Genomic DNA, 23,625 nt, shown 5'->3' on the forward strand with positions numbered 1-23,625 from the left:
ACTAGAAATTGGTGGTGTGCTATTTAGAAGGTCAACAATGAAGACATGTTTGTGTCTTTCAAAAGAAACATGTGTGTGGTGTTTTTCCCAACAAAATATAATTAAGTGGTCCAAGTAAATATACTGAAGCAATAATTATCTGAAAAATGATGTTTTCCTGCTGCACTTAGCCTCATTGTACAAAAAACAAATGTGACTGAGAGAAATAGGAGCAGTAGGCTGTGATCCTATATGAATGATACTGAGAAAATTTGAGAGAAGTAGGACACCAGCAGCAGCAGGAAAATCTAAAGTAGGACACCAGCAGCAGCAGGAAAATCGTGGGAAAATAGACTGAGAGAAGTAGGGCACCAGCAGCAGCAGGAAAATCTGAATTTATACTGTGAAAATTTATTTACAAGCATATGAATAGGTGAATACAACCCCACACATGTCACGCCCTTTGCCCCACAAAAGCATCTCCGGCGAACTACTAGAGAAGCAAACGTGGTTGGATTATTTTGTGCTTTGTTGGAGAAGAGATAAAATTTATTTCAGATATACTACTGATCGCTACCTTCAATTTTCTTGTATGCACTTTCTGGCCTCGTACCGAATGGCACAGAGGTATCATTTGAATTATGACAGGAACTGTTCTAAGTTCTGACCTAGCTTTGAAACAACCTCTTGTGTTGCTATGCATAATTGAGTAGTAGATAACTAAAGATAACAAGAAAAAGTAAACAAGCATGCCAAAACAAAACCCATGTGTTTCGAAGCTCTAATCATGTTATACTAAAGGGCTAATGTTTACATTCTGCTTTGCTGCATTTTTAGGTTGATGCTATGCTTCAGAAATTAGAGAAAGAAATTTTTAGGTTGATGCGGCAAGGCCCCTCTGATCGTTTGAAGTGGAGAAGAACGTGGCCATCCGATCCTCTTCAGATGCAAATGCAGTCTATCATCAGAAGGGTACCACTGTCGACGCTTGGGAAGGTTCAAGTTCTGTCTTGAGTGTGTCGAACTGAAGAAATAGAGGATTGGAAACTGTCGGTAAATCCTACCTACTATTGTCAGAAAACGATTTCATCTTGCTCCTAAATTCAAATCATAGTAGCAAATAGCATAATTAGACACGGTGCGCAAGTGGAACTGTACTGAATTAGGCAGAAGTGTGATATGAGTGGACTAGGCAAGAATGACTATATGAGTGTGTTGGGGAACGTCGCATGGGAAACAAAAATTTTCCTACGCGCACGAAGACCTATCATGGTGATGTCCATCTACGAGAGGGGATGAGTGATCTACGTACCCTTGTAGATCGTACAGCAGAAGCGATTAGAGATCGCGGTTGATGTAGTGGAACGTCCTCACGTCCCTCGATCCGCCCCGCGAACAATCCCGCGATCAGTCCCACGATCTAGTACCGAACGGACGGCACCTCCGCGTTCAGCACACGTACAACTCGACGATGATCTCGGCCTTCTTGATCCAGCAAGAGAGACGGAGAGGTAGAAGAGTTCTCCGGCAGCGTGACGGCGCTCCGGAGGTTGGTGATGATCTTGTCTCAGCAGGGCTCCGCCCGAGCTCCGCAGAAACGTGATCTAGAGGAAAAACTATGGAGGTATGTGGTCGGGCAGCCGTGAGAAAGTCGTCTCAAATCAGCCCTAAAACCTCCGTATATATAGGTGGGAGGGAGGGGAGGAGGCAGCCTCAAAACCTAAAGGTTTGGCCGAAATTGGAGGTGGAGGAGTCCTACTCCAATCCTACTTGGAGTAGGATTCCACCTTCCCACTTGGAAACTCTTTCCACCTTGTGTTTTTTCCTTCTCAAACCTTATGGGCCTTAGTGGGAACTTATTCCAGCCCACTAGGGGCTGGTTTATCTCTTCCCATAGCCCATGAGACCCCTTGGGGCGTGACACCCCTCCCGATGGTCCCCGGCACCCCTCCCGGCACTCCCGGTACACTACCGATGAGCCCGAAACTTTTCCGGTAATGCACGAAAACCTTCCGGTAACCAAATGAGGTCATCCTATATATCAATCTTCGTTTCCGGACCATTCCGGAAACCCTCGTGACGTCCGTGATCTCATCCGGGACTCCGAACAACATTCGGTAACCAACCATATAACTCAAATACGCATAAAACAACGTCGAACCTTAAGTGTGCAGACCCTGCGGGTTCGAGAACTATGTAGACATGACCCGAGAGACTCCTCGGTCAATATCCAATAGCGGGACCTGGATGCCCATATTGGATCCTACATATTCTACGAAGATCTTATCGTTTGAACCTCAGTGCCAAGGATTCATATAATCCCGTATGTCATTCCCTTTGTCCTTCGGTATGTTACTTGCCCGAGATTCGATCGTCAGTATCCGTATACCTATTTCAATCTCGTTTACTGGCAAGTCTCTTTACTCGTTCCGTAATACAAGATCCCGCAACTTACACTAAGTTACATTGCTTGCAAGGCTTGTGTGTGATGTTGTATTACCAAGTGGGCCCCGAGATACCTCTCCGTTCACACGGAGTGACAAATCCCAGTCTTGATCCATACTAACTCAACTAACACCTTCGGAGATACCTGTAGAGCATCTTTATAGTCACCCAGTTACGTTGCGACGTTTGATACACACAAAGCATTCCTCCGGTGTCAGTGAGTTATATGATCTCATGGTCATAGGAATAAATACTTGACACGCAGAAAACAGTAGCAACAAAATGACACGATCAACATGCTACGTCTATTAGTTTGGGTCTAGTCCATCACATGATTCTCCTAATGATGTGATCCCGTTATCAAGTGACAACACTTGCCTATGGCCAGGAAACCTTGACCATCTTTGATCAACGAGCTAGTCAACTAGAGGCTTACTAGGGACAGTGTTTTGTCTATGTATCCACACAAGTATTGTGTTTCCAATCAATACAATTATAGCATGGATAATAAACGATTATCATGAACTAAGAAATATAATAATAACTAATTTATTATTGCCTCTAGGGCATATTTCCAACAGTCTCCCACTTGCACTAGAGTCAATAATCTAGTTCACATCACCATGTGATTCCAACGAATCCAACACCCATATAGTTATGGGGTCTGATCACGTCTTGCTCGTGAGAGAGGTTTTAGTCAACGGTTCTGAAACTTTCAGATTCGTGCGTTCTCTACAAATCTTTATGTCATCTTATAGATGCTGCTACTACGTGCTATTCGAAAATGCTCCAAATATCTACTCTACTATACGAATCCGTTTCACTACTCATAGTTATCCGGATTAGTGTCAAAGCTTGCATTGACGTAACCCTTTACGACAAACTCTTTAACCACCTCCATAATCGAGAAAAATTCCTTAGTCCATTAGTTACTAAGGATAAATTTCGACCGCTGCTAGTGATTCAATCATGGATCACTCTCTGTACCTCTCAACATACTTTGAGTCAAGGCACACTTCAGGTGCGGTACACAGCATGGCATACTTTAGATTTCTACGGCTAAGGCATAGAAGACGACCTTCGTCTATTCTCTTTATTCTGCCGTGGTCGGTTTTTGAGTCTTACTCAAATTCACACCTCACAACGCAACCAAGAACTCCTTCTTTGCTGGTCTATTTTGAACTCTTTCAAAAACTTGTCAAGGCATGCATCTTGTTGAAACTTCTATTAAGCGCTTTCGATCTATCTCCATAGATCTTTGATGCTCAACGTTCAAGTAGCGTAATCCAGGTACTCCTTTGAAAACTTCTTTCAAATAACCTTGTATGATTTACAGAAATTCTACATTACTTCTGATCCACAATATGTCAACCACATATACCTATCAGAAATTCTACAGTGCTCCCACTCAATTCTTTGGAAATACAAGTTTCTCATAAACCTTGTACATACCCAAAATCTTTGATCATCTCATCAAAGTGCTTATTCCAACTCCGAGATGCTTGCACCAGTCCATTGAAGGATCACTGGAGCTTGCATACTTGCTAGCATCTTTAGGATCGACAAAAACTTCTGGTTGTATCACATACAATGTTTGCTCAAGGAAACCGTCGAGGAAACAATGTTTTGACATCCTACGTGCAATATTTCATAAATAATGCATCAACAACTAACATAATTCTAACAGACCTTTAGCATCGCTACGAGTGAGAAAGTCTCATCATAGTCAACTGTTTGATCTTGTCGAAAACATCTTTGTGACAAGTCGAGCTTTTCTTAATAGTGACTTATCACCATCATCGTCTGTTTTCCTTTAAAGATCCATCTTTACTCAATAGTCCTATGACCATCAAGTAATTCTTCCAAAGTCTACACTTTGTTTTCATACATGGATCCTCTCTCGGATTTCATGGCTTCCAGCCATTTGTCGGAATCTGGGCCCACCATCGCTTTCTCCATAACTCGTAGGTTCATTGTTGCTCAACAACATGACCTCCAAGACAGGGTTACCGTACTACTCTCCAGCAGTACGCGACCTTGTCGACCTACGAGGTTTGTAGTAACTTGATTCGAAGCTCAATGATCACCATCATCATCTTCCACTTCAATTGGTGTAGGCGCCACAGGAACAACTTCCTGCGCCCTGTTACACACTGGTTGAAGTGATGGTTCAATAACCTCATCAAGTTCTACTACCCTCCCACTCAATTCTTTCGAGAGAAACCTTTCCTCGAGAAAGGATCCGTTTCTAGAAACAAACACTTTGCTTTCGGATCTGAGATAGGAGATGTACCCAACTGTTTTGGATACCCTATGAAGAAGCATTTATCCGCTTTGGGTTCGAGCTTATCAGACTGAAACTTTTTCACATAAGTGTCGAAACCCCAAACTTTCAGGAAACGACAGTTTAGATTTCTCTAAACCTCAGTCTATACTGTGTCATCTCAACGGAAATACGCGGTGCCCTATTTAAAGTGAGTGCGGTTGTCTCTAATGCAAAACCCATAAACGATAGTGGTAATTCGATAAGAGACATCATAGTATGCACCATACCAAATAGTGCGTGGCTATGACGTTCAGACACATCATCACACTATGATGTTCCAGGTGGCATGAACTGCGAAACAATTTCCACATTGTCTTAACTGCGTACCAAAAACCCGTAACTCAGATTTTCATTTCCATGATCATATCGTAGACAGTTTATCCTCTTGTTACGACGAACTTCACTCTGAAACGGAATTGAACTTTTCAACATTTCAGACTTGTGATTCATTAAGTAAATACTCCTGTATCTACTCAAATCGTCAGTGAAGTAAGAACATAATGATATCCACTGCGTGCCTCAGCACCCATTGGACTGCATACATCAAAATGTATCACTTCCAACAAGTTACTATCTTATTTCATCTCAATGAAAACAAGGCCTTGCTCATGTGGTATGATTTGCATGTCACTAGTGATTCGAAATCAGGTGAGTACAAAGATCCATCAGCATGGAGCCTCTTCATGCAATTTATACTAACATGACTCAAGCGGCAGTGCCACAAGTAAGTGGTACTATCATCATTAACTCGTATCTTTTGGCACCAATATCATGAACATGTGTAACACTACGATCGAGATTCAATAAACCATTGAAGGTGAATATTCAAGAAAATAGAGTAACCATTATTCTCCTTAAATGAATAATCGTATTGCAATAAACACGATACAATCATGTTCATGCTTAACGCAAGCACCAAATAACAATTATTTAGGTTTAACACCAATCCCGATGGTAGAGGGAGCTTGCGACGTTTGATCATATCAACCTTGGAAACACTTCCAACACGTATCGTCATCTCGCCTTTAGCTAGTCTCCGTTTATGCCGTAGCTTTCATTTCGTGTTACTAATCACTTAGCAACCGAACCGGTATCCAATACCCTCATGCTACTAGGAGTACTAGTAAAGTACACATCAACATCATGTATATCAAATACACTTCTTTCGACTTTTGCCAGCCTTCTTATCTACCAAGTATCTAGAGTTGCTCCGCCTCAGTGACTGTTCCCCTCATTACAGAAGCACTTAGTCTCGGGTTTGGGTTTAATCTTGGGTCTCTTCATTAGTGCAGCAACTGTTTTGCCGTTTCACGAAGTATCCCTTCTAGCCCTTGCCTTTCTTGAAACTTAGTGGTTTTACAAACCATCAACTATTGACGCTCCTTCTTGATTTCTACTTTCAGAGTGTCAAACATCACGAATCGCTCAAGGATCATTGTATCTATCCTTGATATGTTATAGTTCATCACGAAGCTCTCACAGCTTGGTGGCAGTGACTTTTGGAGAACCATCACTATGTCATCTGGAAGATTAACTCCCACTTGATTCAAGTGTTTGTCGTACTCAGACAATCTGAGCACACGCTCAACGATTGAGCTTTTCTCATTTACTTTGTGGACAAAGAATCTTGTTGGAGGTCTCGTACCTCTTAACAAGGGCACAAGCATGAAATCACAATTTCATCTCTTTAGAACATCACTTATGTTCCGTGACGTTTCAAAACGTCTTCGGCGCCTTGCTTCTGAGCCATTAAGTATTTTGCACTGAACTATCATGTAGTCATCAGAAACGTGTATGTCGGATGTTCACAGCATCCACAGACGACGCTCGAGGTGCAGCACACCAAGTGGTGCATTAAGGACATAAGCCTTCTGCGCAGCAACGAGGACAATCCTCTGCAAAGTTTGCTACTATCAACTTTCAACTAAATTTTCTCTAGGAACATATAAAAACAGTAGAGCTATAGCGCAAGCTACATCGTAATTCGCAAAGACCATTAGACTATGTTCATGACAATTAGTTCAATTAATCATATTACTTAAGAACTCCCACTCAAAAAGTACATCTCTCTAGTCATTTGAGTGGTACATGATCCAAATCCACTATCTCAAGTCCGATCATCACGTGAGTCGAGAATAGTTTCAGTGGTAAGCATCTCTATGCTAATCATATCAACTATACGATTCATGCTCGACCTTTCGGTCTCATGTGTTCCGAGGCCATGTCTGCACATGCTAGGCTCGTCAAGCTTAACCCGAGTGTTCTGCGTGTGCAACTGTTTTGCACCCGTTGTATGTGAACGTTGAGTCTATCACACCCGATCATCACGTGGTGTCTCGAAACGAAGAACTGTCGCAACGGTGCACAGTCGGGGAGAACACAATTTCGTCTTGAAATTTTAGTGAGAGATCACCTCATAATGCTACCGTCGTTCTAAGCAAAATAAGGTGCATAAAAGGATTAACATCACATGCAATTCATAAGTGACATGATATGGCCATCATCACGTGCTTCTTGATCTCCATCACCAAAGCACCGGCACGATCTTCTTGTCACCGGCGCCACACCATGATCATCCATCAACGTGTTGCCATCGGGGTTGTCGTGCTACTTATGCTATTACTACTAAAGCTACATCCTAGCAAAATAGTAAACGCATCTGCAAGCACAAACGTTAGTATAAAGACAACCCTATGGCTCCTGCCGGTTGCCGTACCATCGACGTGCAAGTCAATATTTCTATTACAACATGATCATCTCATACATCCAATATATCACATCACATCGTTGGCCATATCACATCACAATCATACCCTGCAAAAACAAGTTAGACGTCCTCTAATTTTGTTGTTGCATGTTTTACGTGGTGACCGAGGGTATCTAGTAGGATCGCATCTTACTTACGCAAACACCACAACGGAGATATATGAGTTGCTATTTAACGTCATCCAAGGACCTCCTCGGTCAAATCCGATTCAACTAAAGTTGGAGAAACAGTCACTTGCCAGTCATCTTTGAGCAAAGGGGGTTACTCGTAACGATGAAACCAGTCTCTCGTAAGCGTACGAGTAATGTCGGTCCAAGCCGCTTCAATCCAACAATACCGCGGAATCAAGAAAAGACTAAGGAGGGCAGCAAAACGCACATCACCGCCCACAAAAACTTTTGTGTTCTACTCGAGAAGACATCTACGCATGAACCTAGCTCATGATGCCACTGTTGGGGAACGTCGCATGGAAAACAAAAATTTTCCTACGCGCACGAAGACCTATCATGGTGATGTCCATCTACGAGAGGGGATGAGTGATCTACGTACCCTTGTAGATCGTACAGCAGAAGCGATTAGAGATCGCGGTTGATGTAGTGGAACGTCCTCACGTCCCTCGATCCGCCCCGCGAACAATCCCGCGATCAGTCCCACGATCTAGTACCGAACGGACGGCACCTCCGCGTTCAGCACACGTACAACTCGACGATGATCTCGGCCTTCTTGATCCAGCAAGAGAGACGGAGAGGTAGAAGAGTTCTCCGGCAGCGTGACGGCGCTCCGGAGGTTGGTGATGATCTTGTCTCAGCAGGGCTCCGCCCGAGCTCCGCAGAAACGTGATCTAGAGGAAAAACTATGGAGGTATGTGGTCGGGCAGCCGTGAGAAAGTCGTCTCAAATCAGCCCTAAAACCTCCGTATATATAGGTGGGAGGGAGGGGAGGAGGCAGCCTCAAAACCTAAAGGTTTGGCCGAAATTGGAGGTGGAGGAGTCCTACTCCAATCCTACTTGGAGTAGGATTCCACCTTCCCACTTGGAAACTCTTTCCACCTTGTGTTTTTTCCTTCTCAAACCTTATGGGCCTTAGTGGGAACTTATTCCAGCCCACTAGGGGCTGGTTTATCTCTTCCCATAGCCCATGAGACCCCTTGGGGCGTGACACCCCTCCCGATGGTCCCCGGCACCCCTCCCGGCACTCCCGGTACACTACCGATGAGCCCGAAACTTTTCCGGTAATGCACGAAAACCTTCCGGTAACCAAATGAGGTCATCCTATATATCAATCTTCGTTTCCGGACCATTCCGGAAACCCTCGTGACGTCCGTGATCTCATCCGGGACTCCGAACAACATTCGGTAACCAACCATATAACTCAAATACGCATAAAACAACGTCGAACCTTAAGTGTGCAGACCCTGCGGGTTCGAGAACTATGTAGACATGACCCGAGAGACTCCTCGGTCAATATCCAATAGCGGGACCTGGATGCCCATATTGGATCCTACATATTCTACGAAGATCTTATCGTTTGAACCTCAGTGCCAAGGATTCATATAATCCCGTATGTCATTCCCTTTGTCCTTCGGTATGTTACTTGCCCGAGATTCGATCGTCAGTATCCGTATACCTATTTCAATCTCGTTTACTGGCAAGTCTCTTTACTCGTTCCGTAATACAAGATCCCGCAACTTACACTAAGTTACATTGCTTGCAAGGCTTGTGTGTGATGTTGTATTACCAAGTGGGCCCCGAGATACCTCTCCGTTCACACGGAGTGACAAATCCCAGTCTTGATCCATACTAACTCAACTAACACCTTCGGAGATACCTGTAGAGCATCTTTATAGTCACCCAGTTACGTTGCGACGTTTGATACACACAAAGCATTCCTCCGGTGTCAGTGAGTTATATGATCTCATGGTCATAGGAATAAATACTTGACACGCAGAAAACAGTAGCAACAAAATGACACGATCAACATGCTACGTCTATTAGTTTGGGTCTAGTCCATCACATGATTCTCCTAATGATGTGATCCCGTTATCAAGTGACAACACTTGCCTATGGCCAGGAAACCTTGACCATCTTTGATCAACGAGCTAGTCAACTAGAGGCTTACTAGGGACAGTGTTTTGTCTATGTATCCACACAAGTATTGTGTTTCCAATCAATACAATTATAGCATGGATAATAAACGATTATGATGAACTAAGAAATATAATAATAACTAATTTATTATTGCCTCTAGGGCATATTTCCAACAGAGTGGACTAGGCAAGAATGACTGCAAATTCATTCAGAAAATTACAAGAGAAAAGTGGAAGAATTCTACTGCAAGTGAAGTAAATCAAAAGGAAGGAATGGATCCAACAGAATTGAAAGCATGCATCTACCTGGGAGAACAAAGTTCAGATCACCGTACTTCCTTAACACACAATCCCTCAGTCTTGTTTCTGAGGTACCACCTGCATAAAAAAGAAACAGAAGCATTTCCACTCAGCTGACGAAACCAACATATAATTTCACGTAAACACCAGTCCAAATCAGTAGTACCTATCAAGAGTAAAAAAAAGCCTAACTGGACTAGACTTGACTTGAGAGAAACTAAGAGCAGGCAAAAATATCAGTCACCATACTACCACTTAGCAATTCAGAGACCGAACTTGCCGAGAATCAGCTAAAACACGAAGCAGTTTTTCCAGTTGGTATGGTGTTTTGCCTAACGCAACATCAACCATTCGATTCAGAGCCAAAATAACAACTAGGTCCTTGGCATTTATCCTAGATTTCCAAATAATACCTCACTAGTTCCATTCTAAATGCTTGATGACAGACAAACACGCATATCATTGTTAAATCAAGGCAGACGAGATTAATCCAGGTTAATAATAGATGACCATGTTACAGGCCAATAAGACCATGTTACAGGTCAGATTCAGTGCATGATATATGGACAGTCCCGTCAGATTTTTTTATTCGGTTTAGAGTGGAATAAGCATTCTTTAGAAGGGCACTAACGATTTTAGAAGGCATCCTTTTTAAGTTGCTCCAAAACAGAGTACATTCCCATGCATGTGAGCCAGTTAGGCTTTTCATGGCTGAAGGCTGAAATCTGCGAATTCAAAATGTGCAGTTGGGCTAGGAGTAACAAGGGCATTGGAGAACAGAGGGCACCTAGACTGATCTGAGACTAGGTCGAAGCTGCTTATTCTCCTTTCACAAAATTGTTTGTGAGCCAATTCAATCTGACATATGTCCAGATCCAAGCAATGGTTTGTTCAGTAATCAAATAGATACTGTACATAATAGGAAAAGAACAGTGCACATACAGAGAATCCAAGGGTCTAATAGAAGTAATCTGTGTTAGATTCGAAGTAACATGGTCGCCAAAATCAGATCACAAATGCAGGAAAAAACATATATGTCGGCAAGAACGCCGCCAATCAGGATATACCACGAGGAACACAAATCATACTCAGTAATTGGCAATGAACGGAATCAATCAAAACAAATAAGTAGAAGAACATATATGAAAGATTAGGTGTTTTCCAAAAGTTTTTTTCGAAAAACAAGGAGGATGCCAGGATGGAATTATGACCTTGGGTGTTCTCATTAGGTGATTTTTAAGTTTCAGCACATGATAAAAACTAAGTTAGATTATCAGTATGGTTGTCTCACACGCATCCTGTTGTTGATTAGCCATGGCAACAATATTTCTTCTGTTTCGTCAGACTTATATGTAAAAGAAGCACACCAAGGTCTGAAATCTTAATTGGCCTGAAACTATACTACCTGTACAAAACCTAAGTTTCGGATTTAGCTTTTCTTTGCCTTTTTTATATATTCTCCACACATGGTACTGAAATGATGTTGGGTTTGTTGTCACAGCAAAGCTGTAAAAAACTCTACGCATGTTACTGGAATCATATGCATTCTCGTGTTTCCTGAACCGAATCTGAAGCAACAGTGATATTGTTTTCACAGCAATACATGGAGAAGCAGGTCAGTACAAGGGGAGCTACAAACGTTGCACAGGGAAGCACGAAGCAGCTGAGTTGCCATCATTTAGAATTGCTGCATCCGAGGACTTTCCATGTTGAGGCACAGAGAATCATAAAAAAAAATAAAAGATGATTTGAAGGGCCTCAGAGATCTTGGTGGTTGTGATCATCAAATGGGGTCGTTGCCCCATCAAGAGTAGCAAATATTTTGATAACATCACTGGCTCCATGAAAAACACGGACAAGCACCACTAAAACAATTAAGAAATAAACTAGTGAATCCAACAGTTGGTAGATTGGATGACGAGTCAGTAGTAGCTGGTTAGAGATCTCATTTTTTTTACAAATCAATGGGAATCAGAATGATTTTCTTCTTCACCCTCGCCATCCAAGCCAAAACAAAAGAAAAACAAAATAAAATCCCCGCATTGGAACACTCGGCGAGGGCGCGTCGATGAATCTGAGCGGCACAGGCAGCACGGAGAAACCAGGGCTCTACATTGGAATAGGAGGATGAGGTGCAGAGGAGAGGGGAGCGGACCTCGCGGAGGACAACGGCGGCAGCGGCGAAGCAGGCGCGCCTGATGGCCCGGCGGTAGGCCGGCGCGCACGTGCACTGCGACGGAGAACCCTGTGGGCAATCGAGGGCCGTACCACTGCTCCTTGGCCTGGTTGAGGCGGCGGCGGCGATGCTTGACCGCGGACGAGTCGCCGTGGTCGTCGTACACCTCCTGGTCCTCCTGGATCCCGCGCCACTGGTCGAGCAGCAGGCCCCGCCGCGCCGCCCCCATTGCCGCGTTCCGGTCACCGCCCCCGTCTCTTCGTAGGGTATGGGGAGGAGGTGGGGATCGGGAGGGGGAGGGGACGGGGAGGAGGCGGCGGCGGCTGCGAGGAGATGGTACGAGGGAGGAAGAACGGGATGGGGGATGTGAGCTAGGGTTTTGGGCTATGGGTGGGTTATCTCTTTTTCATTTTTTTCCTTGTAGATAGATGGATGGATGGATGTGGGATGGAGAGATGGATGGATGGATGGATGGACGCCATGTCATCGATCCGTGGGAAGGGTTCTGAGTGTTACGACATTTTTATAATCGTCGTAAATGTTATGACGATCTCATCTTATGTGGTTACGATGTTTTTGACTCACATCGTCGTAATTTATATGTAGATTTGATCCCCTCAAACGGTTTACGACAATCTCAGATGAAATCATCATAGATTTATGATGAATTCATCAACGACGTCTTAAAAAACATCATGTATGAGCATATTTCTTGTAGTGTGCCTAATTAGTCTAAATATTTTAGTCATGAAGAGGAGTTACTATTGTTGAATATATACAGAGGTGGTCACAATAATTGATTCTTTTTTTCCTTTGAGACGGAAACTTTTTTATAATTGTAACCCTAATTCTAATGCCATACAACTGTTTTCTCACAAATAAAAAATAACTAACATTACCGTTTATACACCTACATAGCTTATACGTAAGCAAATCTACCATGCCTCTATGTGGATTACAAGTTTATTTTGCACTCCATGCAATATCTAATTGCCAAAATACATTCGGAACCATGGCGAGTAGTAATAACTTGTGAAATCTGAGAACTCATTCTCAATAGTATATGTTTAAAACTCCAGGCAAGTGAACAGAAATAACAGCATGACTAATATTTGACCAAATATTGTAAAACGAGGACACCAACTTATACTCGGAGAAGGAAAATCACCTACAATAGTCATTACCCTCTTATTGTTCTTATGTGTATTTGGCATGAACTGCTCTATATAACTAGAAACTGACCTTATTATTTTGTGAACATCAGTCTCTCGAATGTGGATGCGCATACAAATTAAAGCCTTCTCAAGTGTTTTCTTTTTCTCCACGTAACTCATGAATTAAGAGCAACAACATTCGTAATGAACACATTTTACTTGGGAATTCGGCATGCTTGCTGTCCTTGACACGTAATCATGATGCTTGATGACATTTTACTCATGACCGAACACCATTCTTTCCCTTGAAAATTCACGACGTCGAAGAAACATCAAGGAATTCATGGTGCATGCACATATTATCCCCACGTTAAAGTTGCTTTCCGCATAGAACATATAGCAGATGCCTCTTGAACAAGCCCTACAGGGAAGCAAGAAACACTAAAAGCTGCAAGGAAACCACAAATAGCAGTCTAACAACTCTTAAGGAGGAGATAACCCTGATGCATTCAAATAACACATATTGTAATTAGTCACCTGAAGTTGAGATTCTGTTCTGGACCTAGAAAGAGAAACATTTCTTTGAAGTTGTAGTTGCTAGTTGTGTCTTTTTTTTATGTTGTATGCCGGGCAATGGTGGGAAAAAACTGGAAATCAAATCTCGGGTCGCAAGTGTGTTGTGTGATCTTACTTACGGTAGAAACAATGCCTGCTAGGTCTTGGTAGGTTCCATTCCATATTACTTGTGAAACGCGAGCATACCCAGGGGTATGCCACTAGCTACTTCAGATGGGGCGATACCTTCCCCATACTGATGTGTGGCTACGCACTGGTCCAGATGCTATTAGCACTGCACACCACTGATTGTAATGAGTCCTTTTAATTAATGAAAGGTCCCATTCACAAAAAATAATGGAAGGAAGTGTCGGCGCAAAAAGTGGACGCTTGGGAAGATGAAACAACGACCTCTAGGCGGAAGCACCATGGAGAGATTAGGGAATGATATTTGAAATAGATGAAGGGGTGGCTGTGGTAAATATCATCGCTTCTCATTTTTCCTTGTTTGCAAATTCTTTTCCTTTTGAGGAATCACAGCCTATACATGAATCCCTAAGGCTTTGCGTGCCTTTTTCTAACCTTTTGTGACTTGTGTTTTTCCCATTTTTTTAGAGATTCCAGCCTGTAGAGAGATCCATAAGGCTCTGCGTGTTTTCTTTTTCTAGTTCGATTCCTTTAATTTTGAGAAATCACAGCCTATAGATGAGTCCCGTTAGGAACAAATATTGAGGTGGGACAAAGGGCAATGACTTCTTTAAATATTGAGGTGGAACAAAGGGCAATGACTTCCTAAGATACTTCATCCAACGATTGTAGATAACTAATAGAAATATCTAATGGACATTTTTGATGGTTTTTCTGGGATCAACGTGCAGCCTGCAATGGTGCTTCCATTTATTAAACATGAGATATAACATGGATTAAATAAAATTTCCAAGGCTCCTATCCAAAATTATGCTAAGTAATACATCTATATATGCCCGCCAACTGTCTAAAATATTCTTTTTTCCCGCGATTTAGGGTAGAAGAATTTACATTTAATATTTATTATCAAATGTGCCGGTCCTTTCATGTTGATATATCTTGATTCATATCATTATAATAAAACCGTTTAAGGCGGTACTTCATGCCGTTGAGGGGGAAGTGTTAACCCCAGTTGTTTAGTTTTATGTTCCGTTGTCTCCTGATTCATAAAAAAGAACACGCAATTTTGCATAGTCTCTTCATGCCGAGGAAACAAGGAATGCATGCATGTGTACCTTCTGTGTATTTTAATAAGTTTTGTACTGTAGGCCGGGACAAATGCCAGTCCAACTGCGGAGGTTCCGACTATCAATATCATGGCCATTGATTTCCAGTTTGGAGTCTCCAAGGAAGAAAGCATGGTGCTATCATTTCTAACATGTTTTCCAAGAATTCAGATATTGCATGTAAAGGTATATGTGGCATCCATGTTCTTCCACTTTTCCTTATTTTGAATCATTTGCAACAACAATTGACATGCAATATATGGCCCAGCTAACACTTTTCTTTGTAGAATGGTGAATCTCTATTCAAAACCACTATTGACAGTGATGGCACATTATGGAAGAAGAAAATAGATCTCATCAAATGTGTGAAATCAACCATTAAGAAACTCGTATTCTATGGTTTATGTGGGGGTGATAGCGAACTTTCATTCTTGAAGTCCATTTTGAGAACCGCGAACATGCTAAGGGACATTTACATTGTCTTCTCGGATGATATATTTTCTACTGGCATGGAAACTGAGATGGATGAAAAATTGGAAGGGGATGCCGCTTCCGTTGAATCTGCTAATGCGAATGTGCAAATCTTCAGGGTGCCTAAACACAACATGTGGAACTACAAGACAGCATCTGATCTCTTACTTAGTGACCCTTTTGATTGCCTAACGTGAACATGCATGCCCTGCACTTCGTCCTACTAGATATTCTGCAAAGAGCTATTGAACTGACAGTCAAGTCCCGTGAAGGCAATAGAGCTTCTTTGTGTTGTTAGGTTGCCATTAGCTCTCCAAGTTCAAGTACCCTGGCTTATCAGCCATCTGGCTGATTTCTTAAATAAACATGTGTACGTTAAATGATGCCTACACTGTATACCCATTTTCCTTTTCCAAATGTTATCTGTGACAGTTCATGATAAATTCTTCACATGATACGTGGATTCCGTGGATGTTGATGTGTCTAAATAACATAGTAACTATTTATTTTATGATATGTTTTCATGTGGCTAGCTTCAACTCTGTGAGCGTTCTACATGTATGAAAGAATCACCTACTAGTTACTCATACAACATATTGGTTATGCGTCTCAGAAATCAATTGGTTCTAACTTGAGTATAATATAGATCATGGTGGCGTGATTCTTGCATAATATTTCTGATATACCGTAACAACTTCGTTCAGACTTACGTAAGATATAGCCAACGCATGATAAGGTATATTATTAGACCGATTATATATTTTTATATCAGCTTTTTCAAGTGCTTTACTGAATAGTCCTAACATTAAATATACAACTTTAAATTTCATGGGTTCTACATCTAAGTGCATATAAATTTCTTCGGTTAGTAGTCGTTACGTCTCAACTTGCACATGGTAGAATTTCCTGTGCTATATGTTTCCTTTTACATGAGGATTTGATTGTTGCCCTTGCTTCACTACTGCACAATGCTATGGTTGAGCACTTAATCACTAATGTAGGTCAGCTAGTGTGTAACACTATGAGTAGGTGTTCTTTTTTAATTTGTCCAAGAATGCACTGCGGTACCTTGTAAATGTACAACTATTTATTCGGACCGGAAACCCCAACAAGGCTAGTTTTGCCAAACCTGGGTCCTTACCAAAGAGCGACATGGGCGAACACTAGGGCTGTTGCCAACCCACCCGCCACCACCTTTTCTTGGTTTCCTCGTCGAGCGGGCAGAGCCCACCAGAGGTGGTGGTTTAGGGGGTGGGGGTGTTCTCATGGGTGATGCTGACTTCAAGGCTCTGAAAAACATGCCACACATGATACATCACATGCTTAGGGGCAGGGGCCATCGCATTATTGACAAGTTGCGCAATGGCAGGTGCTAGAGGTGTAGCAATCTCCGTCCTAATGGTATCGACTTGGATCTTGCATAATGCATATGGTTCCCTATATGCCAGGCGTGTAGCATCTCCTCCTACCCGTGGTGGTACTAGGAGACATGTAGGATTTGGAGGTTGATAGCTAGCATGTTTGATGTGTGTGTGGTCGTGTGGACGAAGGATAAGGAACCATCAGGCTGGATCACATGAAAGTTGTGGCGGGTCTCTGCTAATCGTCACTATGTAGTGTGATTGGTGGCAATGAGGCAGCCAAGGCATGTATATTTTTCAACTCTGATGATGTGGTGGTTTGGTGGGGAGGCGGCTCATTGTGGTGATGAAGTATCAGAAACCCAAGGTGAAACCCTTGCTCTGCTTGAGTCGAGGCTGACAATGATGGTACTTGTGTGGACCGCGATCATCTCGGTGGCTTAATGTCAGCTGATGTACGACCGGAGTACAAAAGAATCCATGGTTACTGAGTCGTTTTGGTACAGTTTCATTGCGGCGGTTTGGTATCGTGTTCCTTCCTGACAACATCCTCTTGGAGTTTGTTCGATCAACAAAAAATTGTCTTCTTGTGGCGTGGATGTCGTTTGGAGGCCTTGAATCCATCGGTTTGGTGACTTGTGTTTGGAAAAGAAGGCGGTAGTGAGCCGAGCTGGTTCACGGTTGATTTTTCTAGCGACATACATCCGGTGCGTGTTTAGGTTCCCATGCCTCACTGTATTGTCGTGGAGTTGGAGTTCCTAGGGAGGATCCTTAGCTGTGATAATGACATGAAATAAAATCATGATTGCTGGGTTCTGCTTTGTGCCACCTCAGAGTATATCTCCTACATTGCTCATCACAAGAGTCACGGATGTTTGGTCGCCGATGTGAGTGGTCTACTATTCGCATGGAGTGGCATGTGTGTATGGTTTCGGTGTCCGCTGAGGTGATGGAATAATTGGTGTTCACCAAAGTTTAGTTGGACATGCTCGGTTGAGCAAGAGTGATGACAATGACATTGATGGCAACCTCGACATTGCATTTCTTCTTGATGACATGTAATGGGCTTTGCGTGGGTAGGCATGTTAGCGATTGTTGCCATGTGGAGTTTCCATGCTAAGTTGTAGGTGTTTGAAAATAATCTATTGGTTTCCTACCAAATAATTGGGCGATTGTGTTTGATCCGAGGCAAAGATATTGCGTCTCCCTTTCTTGGAAAAGAGGTAATTATTAGGGTAGTTGGACTATATCGGTGACAACTTCTCATATATAAAGTGTGGATTTACACTATAGCTTTCATCATTTTTTTAACCTTGTAATTTTTTTTCATATTGCATATAATAGAGATCTTGGGATGATTGGTTAGTTGTTATATTAGCAATCATACTAAATGCTATATCCCAAATAGTTAAAATTAGTATCCAAATATATTTTCCCTACCCGTTTATGATTAAAAAGCACAAAACTGAGGCTCGTTATCCCATATGGTTTAGCTGCCAACTTCAATCGATGTTTATAGGGAATCACTAGCAGAAAACAGGGCTATCATTCGGCCCTGGCCAGCCCATTAGTTCCGGTTCTTCAAGAACCGGGACCAATGGGGGGGGGGTATTAGACCCGGTTCGTGAGCCCAGGGGGCCGACCGGGGCCTCGTGGGCATTGGTCCCGGTTCATGTAGAACCATTTGTCCCGTTTCGAGCCACGAACCGGGACCAATGGTCCTCGCTGTTGGCCCACAACCATTGGTTCCGGTTCGTGGCATGAACCGGGATAGAAGGGGTGGCTTTAGTCCCGGTTCATGCAACGAACCGGTACAGATAAGTTGCCTATATATACCCATCGCCGCGGCAGAGCACTCTGTTTTTTTGGCCGGCGAGGGGTGGGCATTTTGGTGCTCTAGCTCACCTCCTATGCACATGAGGTGTTCGATGAAATGCCCGAGCCACACTAGTTAAGCTTTCTCCTCTCGAAGCTTGACCTAGGAGCTTCATTTTTCCCGAGATTTGTCTAGATTTAGGGGTCCGTCACGCCCCGTCCCCGTTTTCACCGTCGTTGATCGCCCGCGCCGATATCGTCGCCCGCACCACCGTGGTGAGCCTCTTGTTCTTATCTTCTTTATGATACTTGTCTGATTTTCTTACTTTAGATAGATATTTGTTTGATTTTCTTAATTTTGACACATATAATTATATGTAATGCACGCAGATGAACCGGCAATGGATGTATGGTGACAGACACACCTCCGAGTACATTAAGGGCGTGCATATTTTTCTCCAAGTGGCTGAGGCAAACAAGCAGAATGGTTTTATGTGTTGTCCATGCAGTAAATGTGGGAATACGAAGTCTTACTCTGACCGGAAAATCCTTCACACCCACCTGCTTTACAAGGGTTTCATGCCACACTATAATGTTTGGACGAGGCACGGAGAAATAGGGGTTATGATTGAAGACGGCGAAGAAGAAGAGGACGATGACAACTATGTGCCCCCTTAATACGGTGATGCTGCAACGGGGGGAGCTGCTGAAGATCAAGAGGAACCAGACGATGTGCCCGATGATGTTGCAATGGGGGAAGCCGCTGAAGATCAAGAGAAACCAGACGATGTGCCCGATGATGATCTCCGCCGGGTCATTGTCGATGCAAGGACGCAATGCGAAAGTCAAAAGGAGAAGCTGAAGTTCGATCGCATGTTAGAGGATCACAAAAAAAGTTGTATCCCAATTATGAAGGTGGCAACACAAAGCTGGGTACCGTACTGGAATTGCTGCAGTGGAAGCTGCAGTAGGAAGATGGGTACCCCAAGGCAGAGAGCCTGACTTGTGCACCACCAATTTATGTCAGATATACACTTTGTTCGGATGGTCTCCAGTGACCCCAAGTTGGAGAAGCTAGCTTTCATCTTTGTCCTTATGGAATTGACCTGCATCGACCTCATTATTATGGCGGAGCCAACATCCAAAGAAAAGGTTTATAGAGTCCCCTAAAACCCGTCGATTTAATCATGTTTCACCTTTTATTTGCTTATGTTATTTTATATATGTGAATTACATGTGTTATTCACCCAAATACAAATGTCGCTCCACCCATGCCTCCTTAGCATCAACCTTAGATGTGTCCTGTACTAGCACATTGTTCCGTCAAAAGAGCTCACCGGGCGGTGCCAGCTATCTGGCATGGTTTGACAGGTGTCGTACCTAATTCTTTCTACAGATGCACTTAGTATATATACTAGTACATGTAGAACTTTAAAAATTCAGTGTGTGTTACGCCTAGTTGCTTCCTACTGATGAGCATGATGCAATGGTCAGTGGGTCTGTGAACTGTGACTTCACCCCACAGATAAATTAAAACATATATCTTGTATTTTGATGAACTCTTGCATTCACTAGTGGGGATAGGGCCTATAGCCCCGGCCCGTAAGGGGGCGGGACTAAAGGCCTAACCTTTTCGTCCCGGCCTTGTTACACGCCGGGACTAAAGGTGCTCCACGTGGGTGCCTCGTAGCGCCCCAGGGGCAGGCCCTTTAGTCCCGGTTCGTTACACGGACCGGGACTAAAGATTTTCAGATTTTGCTGGTTTTTGGGTTTTTTTGAATGAAATTATTTTTGGGTTTTAGGGTTTTAGGGTTTAGGTGTTCGGGAGATTAACGTGATGCCTCGTTTGGTGTTCGGGAATTAGTTTTCATATAATTTAAATAGAAATAATTATGCATATATATATATATATATATATATATATATATATATATATATATATATAAGATTAACTTATGTTACAAGCGATCATATATATACAATTATATGGAGATCTGAATTATCGGGGCTAGAGCCCGTCTATTCGATTACATGGACGAACATCAGTAATGGCCCTTAGCTACATTAAATTGTCCTTTGTCTTCTATAGCTTCCGTCCTTAGAAATCCCGCAAGCTCCTCTGCAACAGCAATCGCGCGTTGCTGTGGTAGGACCTTCGTCCTCATGGCCATGTGCTATATAAGAAGAGGAGATGAATATGAATATCAATCATGATAACAAAGAATGACGGGTAAAAATAGAGGTGTGAATGTTCATTGCTTACGTCGAATCTGTGATCCTTGAACTCAGAGGTAAACGTGCGAATCGTCTCGCAAACATAGTATCCGCATAGATGCGTTCCCCGTGGCTGTTGGTCGCACTTTACGAGAATAGAATATATATAATTGAAATAATAATCTAGCATCATAAATGTATTGAAAATTAATAGAAGTATATCATACTACTACTTACCTGAGCCGCTCTAAAGGTCAGCTTCTCTGGAAAGTTATCAGTAGTCACGCACTTGAACCGCTTCAAAACCCTGCCCGACAAGGATAATGATTTGCTAAGTTTTTCATTAATTGATATATCAGAAAATCATCGAAAGAGACCGATAGAGCGCAAGAATGATTAAAATTACCCTTGGAGCATGTCCTGCAGGCTTTAGAACTGTTCCAAGGGTCTCGATAATGGGTCGAAGGCATCAACTCTTCTCTTATCAATTTGAATGTCCAACAGAATCCAATGGAAGCTGCACATGTATATATATATATATATATATATATATATATATGTGTGTGTGTGTGTGTGTGTGTGTGTGTCAGTAACTTATCAATTACACTTATAAGTGAATGGACAAAACAGAGTAAAGACCCTCACCTGAAGTTGTATGGAAACAGTATGTGGTCACAGAAATTTTGATCTGTTAGAAACCTTAGAAGGTTTTCCTCCGTCTCCTTGGGTTTGTCAGTTAGCGTCGCTATATGTATTTTATCTGGGTCAATAAACCCAATATTTAGGATGCTCTTACTTTTACACTCCAGAATCTTCATTCTGCATAATAGAGTACAAGTTATATATAGACAATGAATTGAAATAACTAAACAAGTTATATGTAGACAACGAATTAAAAAACTTACAGACAATAGCAACTCATAAGCGATTTGTCGAGGGCGTCGCCATTGTACATCTGGAAGAGTTCATCAAAGTCGATATGGATTTCTTCGGAGCGGTCGTAGTACTCCCGTGGGACACTCAGCACGATCATCGTTCTCCCATTCTTTGATTCAATTAAGTACCATTTATGCAAGTAACGCATATTTGTTGGGAGATCATCTTTGCTGACCAAAGGCTCACCTATGACAAACTGTGGCTTAGGGGCTACCACAGCCTTGGGTATCCTGTTGTCTTGGGAAGCCAGCAAATCTTCAACCGAGATACCACATTCATCCGCCAACTCCTTTGCTCTTTGAAAAGATTGCCCCTGCACCGGAGGGGGAACATTCTCGGTTAACACCTTGAGGGGTGGGATCGACTATTTGGCCTGTTGTCCAAGCTGAGGAACGTCTGATTTTTTCTTGCTTGTAGTTCAACTTGATTTGCTCCCACTTGCACTTGCACGTGAGCTGCTCTTTTTCACTTCCTTCTGCAATGTGCGTGTATAGTCATCAGGCTTATAGTGTAAGTCATACTGTGATGGAGTGGTTATGAAGTCTTTTGCCCATGCTATGTGCTTCTCGGTGTATTCCGGGCGGGGCTCAGGTTCCTTCCTTTTCATCTGTGCATCATGTTGTTCCTTTGCTATCCTGGCGTTTTCCTCGGGGGTACGATCATAAGATCTGATAGGAAGATTAGCATGAGGTACCTTTGGGAGGGGCGACAGTTTGCGCTTTGGGGAGCTCCGTCGCTTAGAAATCTTCGACGGAGCGTTCTTGCTGGCACGCTTCCGCTTAGTATCATGTGCGGGCGGCGGCGGAGACGGACGACCCAAGTCCGGTGGCGGTGATCGAGATGGACTCGTGTTGTGCTGGCCGACGTCATGTGAAGGGCTTGGAGGTAATGGAGGTGTAGGTGACCTGCGACGACTCGGAGGCGGTGTTGTCCTTGGGGCCGAGCCTGGAAGCTTGATGTAGTTCTTGTCCCATAGGATGACTCCACCCAGTACTTCTCCAAGTGTCCTCTCATCTTTGGGTCCAGCTATGTCGAGCTCCATATCATTAAACCCCGTCATGATTTCATCCACCCCGACTTTAGCAAAGCCAGCTGGAATCTCACGGCCATGCCAGCGTGCATCAGGGCCAGAAGGTAAATCTTGTCCGACGGCCACCTTCATGGATATGTTCTTGAATTTCTGATGGAGTTCACATGATGTTGACTCCTTGATTCCATCCACGGGGTAGCCGGGACCGCCCTCTATCATTCTTCGTTCATCGTCAGGCGAGGCCTCATATTCAGCCACGCTGCTTTTCCGCTTAGATGGGGCGCCGGTAATATCAAGTGCAGGATCTTCCTGGCGCGGTACTCCTCTAAGCTCATCAATCTGCTTCTGTTGCTCGTTAATCCTGGCAAGCAACTGGTTGAACTTGTCATTCTCCTCATCCTGCTGCCGCTTCTTTGCTCTCTCTCGGCTTCTGTAAGTTTCTTGGTCTCTGGCAAACCCAAGCCACCATGGGTAAGAAGGACCAAAGCCTCGTGTTCGTCCTCCATGTTCGTCATTGCCGAGGACCAGTGTGAGCAAATCTTTATCTCTATCTGCAGTGAACTTTCTTTGTCCCTCCTTAATTTCTTTCACTATCCTTTTCCAATTCTCCCTGGGTATCCTAGCTCGTCATTGCAGATGAGTTCCCCTGTTGTTTCGTCGTACGACCCACCATGCACAAGGAACCAATTTCTTGCTCTCAATTCTCACTCATCACGGAGTGGTTCAGGTATGATGCCTTTATCTATCAGATATTGCT

The 23,625-nt window shown here is 43.1% G+C and overlaps 2 non-coding genes across 2 annotated transcripts; both read right to left on the reverse strand.

The window, feature by feature from the left end:
- Positions 1 to 11,657: 11,657 nt before the first annotated feature.
- On the reverse strand, positions 11,658 to 11,743 carry LOC123445779. The gene has a single exon (XR_006631155.1). It is a non-coding gene; the product is annotated as a small nucleolar RNA SNORD24 (small nucleolar RNA).
- Positions 11,744 to 11,820: 77 nt separating this feature from the next.
- Positions 11,821 to 11,902, reverse strand: LOC123445790. The gene has a single exon (XR_006631163.1). It is a non-coding gene; the product is annotated as a small nucleolar RNA R12 (small nucleolar RNA).
- Positions 11,903 to 23,625: the final 11,723 nt, after the last annotated feature.

Source organism: Hordeum vulgare, chromosome 3H (assembly GCF_904849725.1).
Source record: "Hordeum vulgare subsp. vulgare chromosome 3H, MorexV3_pseudomolecules_assembly, whole genome shotgun sequence".
NCBI lineage: Eukaryota > Viridiplantae > Streptophyta > Magnoliopsida > Poales > Poaceae > Hordeum > Hordeum vulgare.